Below are 6000 nucleotides of genomic sequence, written 5' to 3' on the forward strand. Positions count from 1 at the left end.
GCTTTACTAAACTGGGCAGTGTATTAAATAGAATTTAAATATGTGCACGATAGAATTACTAAATCTTAAAATAAATGAAAAGTGCCCAAAACTCGAAGCTTTAAAGAACCGTTTATATAAATTTGTATACCATCAAATGTGCAACTGTGGTTTAATGTATTGAACCGCTATAACGTTCAACTTTACTCCACGCCCGTCCCCCCATTTTGCAGCATACATAGGTACTCACATTTTCCTTTGCGCGCGCCTTAAATTTTTTTCTTCTGACAATCGCATTTGAGTGGGAAAGAATTTGGTTGGCGGCCGCCTTGACAGCGATAGTGGCAAAATAGTATAAAGAAGGCCAATAAGCAAAAGCGATATGGGAACAAATGGTATTTGTGGTACAACACGCCGCATTCGATGCAATTCGCTTTATAATATTATGTTCCATTCCACAGCTGTTTCATGATTTCCAATTTGAATGAGGGGTAATATTGGACTCATTATTCCAAGTTCCAACTGTACTTTTTTCATTTTTGTGAGCAAGAATTCTGAAAGTGCATAATTTTCGTCTTTTTCTACTTCGAATTCGATGAACGAGCGAGATCCTTGCAACACACACGCACAACCATAAGGTGGCGCATAAATGTCAAGTTGCATGCGCACACGATGCATGTCCTTGACACTGGCCCACTTTTCAGTATTGGTATTAACTTTTTTCGTTAATAATTAGGCGAGGCAATTTTGTTTGTACTTTTGAGTGAGTATTGACTTTTGGGTTCTAAGTTCAGTATTAGTAAATTATTAAATGGATTACAGTGCCGCGGTGGCGCTGATTACTAGTCGCTGCTGAACAGACTTGTACAGATATTCGAAAAATTTGGGCGTATCGATTATCTAAATAAGTAAATACCTCTGTGCATATTGTATATACACTTGGCACACTTAAGTAATATTTGTTGGTATGTAGTTTGTATGTCTCATATTTATTGATTTTTGTCTGTTATCAAATGACCTTTTTACCATATTACGTAACATAATTGAATTATACATTTGTAGGTGCGTCGACAGTGCCGTCTAGGGACCTAAGTTCTTAAATTGAAAACGCTAACTTATCTGTTTCCGTGTATGAAAACAAGATAATCTAACTAAAGACTTTGTTATAACGAATATTTCGCTTATGTATTTTCATGTTATTCCTTTTTTTTTTAATTGGAAAATTTGTTAATGTATTGTTTTTTAATATTATATGTATCAACAAGGATTTTGCAGGTTAAAGGTCACAGACACGGACCATCAAATTGTATAGTCGTCATTTTTGTAATAACTTAAAAAATATCGGAAACAATTAGTAGAATGATATTCTAGTTGATAGCCATTCCTGGATTCAAATTCGTGTTGTTGTCATCGTTAAAGCCACAGAAAACATCCCTGAAGTTATTTAAAGGAATGCTGCCTAGTTGACAGTCGTATGTTCGACGGTTGTTATTATTGTAGCGGCAGAAAACATTCCTGAAGTATTTTAGAGGCATGGTGCCGATTTGACAGTCATTGGCCGGTTAAAAATCCGGGTACGTTCCTGTTATTAAGGCCCGACTGTTGATGTTGTTGTTACAACGGCAGAATCCTGCAGACAACAACCCGACTATCGTGAGATTGGGTCAGTTCTGCCTATGTCAGTTCTGTCGTTTTCGTTAATTTCCAGAACTACACAAGATATTTTGAGAAATTTTGGTTACGTTCCATCTACGTAAACCTAGTTTTCGCAAAGCTTATTCAATTTAGTTCACTATAAAATTATTTCATTTACCGATATGTGTAAAAGATTTTAACGCTCAAGAACTCAGTGTGGCTGTGCTGTATAATACTGTGCTGTATCAACTTTATTATCTTTAATTATTACTTTTGCATTTATGCAATGGGTCTAGGGTGTTGGAACTTGGACAAGGTCGTTGCATGTAGTGCAAACCAAATAACAGTGAGTCTTATTCTAGTAGACCGCACTAGACTATACGAAATTGTTGCTCAAAACCACATTCGTTTCTCTTTTCGCTGCTGGGCTCACAGCATTCGCTTTTGTATGAAAAATTCCAAATTCCGCGAGACTATGTATTCACATGATGACTTCTCATTGTTTTACAAGTATAGTACATACATATGTACATACATTTATGGGGGCTTTTAAAGTCCACACATTGACCATACACTCTCGGTGATGTTATTGGAGCTGGTTCTTCGAATCTTAGTCATTATACTCACGTTCATACCTATACATCTGTATGTATGTATGTATGCCAAACCCACGTAGTCGTTCACTGACACATGAGAGGCAATACACCAGGCAGAGAGTTTCGCTTGACTTTCCGCTTTCCGTTTGGCATGAGCATATTTCCACACACTCCCATGTTTACACATACATATGTATGTATGTATTTGTGTAAACGCTCGTATGCATATGCACTAGCGTGAGCAATAATTTGGGTTTATTTTATTGAATGAAAAGTGGTTGTGGCGGCTTTTTAGCTTTAGTTCAAACTAGCGACGCGAAAACTCGTATTCAACCAAAATCTCAGCGCTAACGCGATGAGATATGCAGCTTTGGAATGCGCGGAATGTCAGTCTTCAAGCTGCGTTATTTTCGTTGCTGTTGTTGTGCACCTATTGTGGGTATAACTATCATTTTTAGCGCGGCCATCGACGCATTCATCTTGCACCTACGAACTTTATAACACTCAGAGTAGACTTCACTACTATGATGTATGTATGTATGTAAAAGTCAGCTACTACTGCAGTTTTTGTTGTTGTAGATTTGTTTCATTGCTTTTCGCCTTTGAGTTTATTATTTGTATACATACCTACATATATGTACATACATAGATAGGTTTGTATTTACTCTTTTGATATGGTAATAAATATACTCGTACAAGCACCTGCATATATTGTTCCACATATATATAGATACTTATATTTCTATCGATATATGTACATACATACATACGTACATACTCTTTATTGAATACAATATTTGCATGCGCTTAAGTATACTAATATATGCATAAGCATTTGTAAATATTTTGTTTTCTATTTTGGTTCGACGCTTTGTATTTGTGGCAAAAATAAATTAACTAAGATGATCTTATAGCACTGAATTTAGGTTATGTTAGGTTTGGTGTATGAAGAAAATTTGTATCATAAATTAAATTTTTAACTGCGCAACGGGAGATATTACGATACAGTAATTATTACAGCTGTAAAAGTGTGGGAATTTTTTCGTACTTCAAGCGATATTTTGTATGACTCATAGTAATATACCATCTAATCAAATTTGACTCGGATTGACAAAGAAAAATACATTTTCACGCACGTTAGTATCATTTTTTTATTATAGCTTTCAAAGTAGCTTCTGAGCCAATACAAGCAATGCAACGTCTAATAAAATTTTCCGTAAACTTGCTATAAGCCTAGACTGGAGGTCAGTGCCTTCAGCCCAAAATAGTAAAGTCGATTCATTAGAGATGTTGAGATCCCGTTCAGATGGCAATGGGGTCTGAGTAATCGGAACGTATCCGGATTTTTATCCGGCCAAGGTACAAATTATTTCAGATATGTTTTCTGCAGCTTCAACAACAACGGCTGTTGAGATCCTCTGTTTTTTGTCTGCAGCCAATACCACTATTTTCAAAAACGTTCGATGGTACGATTAACGGAGGTGGATAGACGACTCGCATGAGTCAGGTTTTCGATGATGCTTGCCACTCAAAATACTTGTGTTCGTGATAAAGTAGAATTCCCAAACACTCCCGGAAACATTTTCAACGGGTTCGTAACCGTGGTTTCTTTGAAAACAAATAATTTCAAGCTAGCTCGTGGTAAATTTTTTTTTTAGGTGGTAAAATCGTCATACAAACCTTTAGCAATAAGCAAATACTACTTGGTAGCACACTAATTGTCATATGAGATTAAAACTTCTTACACACGAACATGAAAAGCTTGTAGGAAAAGAATTGTACCGATTCAGTTTGCGCGTGCGGTTCAAATGAACCATATATTATATGTTTCATATTTGGTCAGATAGTATATTTATGTTTGAATCAATATTGCTAGCCGCCATATTACTAATATAAGAATCGCAATCTTCTGATATTTTTACAATTACACATCGTATAATCTTGGATGTACTCCATTTTAGTGCCGAAAATGGATTAATTCGATCTAAGAATTACACCAGACCTCACATATTACTTGTAATGTTCGTCGTTATTCTAGTGGGCTTTAGGCCGAATATACATATTGGTGAAATTCTAAATTTTTTTAGTACAAAATGTCTGGAAATATGTGCTCGAAAACGCTGGTTTAAGGGGTTACATGGGTTTCCTCAGGTAAAAAACAGCCTTTTTTCAACAATTTTTTTTCATATAAACATACAATATTAACAAAGAAATTCTTATTTTTTTTTCGACATTTCCGGTGACCCCTCCTTACGAAGAAAAAAACTTAAAATTGGATTTTTGGTAGACATTTTTACAAAAAAATTAAAATTTCAGTGAAAATTTCGCGGCATATTTTTTTCAAATAGTTGTAATCAAAAAAAATCCTTCGTCCTAGTCTTTAAGAATTGTAGCTCAAAGACCTGTGTAAAATTTCATAGATCGGTTGAGTAGTTCTCGAGAAATCTTTCCATACGATTTCAAAAACACAGTTTCGAGGCTGTATCTCCGAATCTATTATTCGGATCAACTTGAAGAGGACAATACATATTCTAGAGGTGTTATAGAATTTAATGAGAAAATAAAAAAAATCGATTTTTTAAAACCCTAAACCCATGTAACCCCTAAATGGCAATAATTTTAGCTACCTGTCTGAATGTACTCGTTATAACGCCGAAATGTAGGCAACTTTTTCATTGTTTCTTAAGGGTTGAGTAGGGTAATCTGGTATGTTTTTTGACATTTTTTTTATAGAAATTTTTATTCTACAATAGAACTTTTTTCACATATCAGGAGGTATGCATATCGTGGAGTGTAAAAACAAATTTTTTCGGAATTTTTTGATGACATCTATCGGAGAATCGGCTGGGAGAATGAGATGCGTTTTTTTCACTGGCGGACACGATTTCTTATGTTTGGATCATCTGAAACACAAAAATTCAATTTATTCTTACAAAGTACGTGAATGTAAAATTAAGCAAATCGGTTGAGTAGTTCGACCGGAATCATGTCCGCCAGTTTAAAAAAGTGTGTTTTGAGAAAAACGCGTTGAAAGTTTGAGGAGTGCACTCCGAGCGCGGTCGTCGAGCGGTATTATTATTGTTGGACCTTTTTCGAAACCTTCCAATAGTAAAGTGGGTGTCTACATTAATTCTAAGGGTATGAAAAATTTAACTGACCAGATAAAAACATTACAAAATACACCGGCACACAAATTCCATACGAAAACATTGGGGGTGAATATTGAAAAAAATTATTACTTCCGATTTAGTTTTTTTTTTTTTTTATTTACACCGTAAAAGTCGTCTAAAGCTATTTTTTGATGTATCGAAAACATATACTTTCAAAATAAAACACGTGTAATTTTATGCTGATGCAATTTATGTGTCATTCAACCAAATTAATACTTTTTTCTAATCTTCCTTCCATCATATGTAACCTACTCCAATTGGTATTTCGAAATTAAAAAATTCCGCTTAGAATTGCACCTCACTGTACCCTTTTCCAATACATTGAAATTCTTGAGCTGTTAACATGGCAGCACGCCATCCGTTTCCGCTCGTTCCTATCACTTTCACAGCATGCCGTAATGCGTGTCGGTATGCGCAAGTCATAAAGTCGCCCGATATTATATTATATTTCGCAGATGCAAAATGCAACGACGCATGCCAAAAAATTCATCACATGGAAAAAGATACCGCAAAAAAAGCATTCGTAACTGGTGGATGCGTTTGTTGGCATCTCATAAGGGATGAAATAATAACCATTGCATCATACTCGCGCACGCCGGCTCTGGGGTTGGGGCAGCAGT

Source organism: Bactrocera tryoni, chromosome 4 (assembly GCF_016617805.1).
Source record: "Bactrocera tryoni isolate S06 chromosome 4, CSIRO_BtryS06_freeze2, whole genome shotgun sequence".
NCBI lineage: Eukaryota > Metazoa > Arthropoda > Insecta > Diptera > Tephritidae > Bactrocera > Bactrocera tryoni.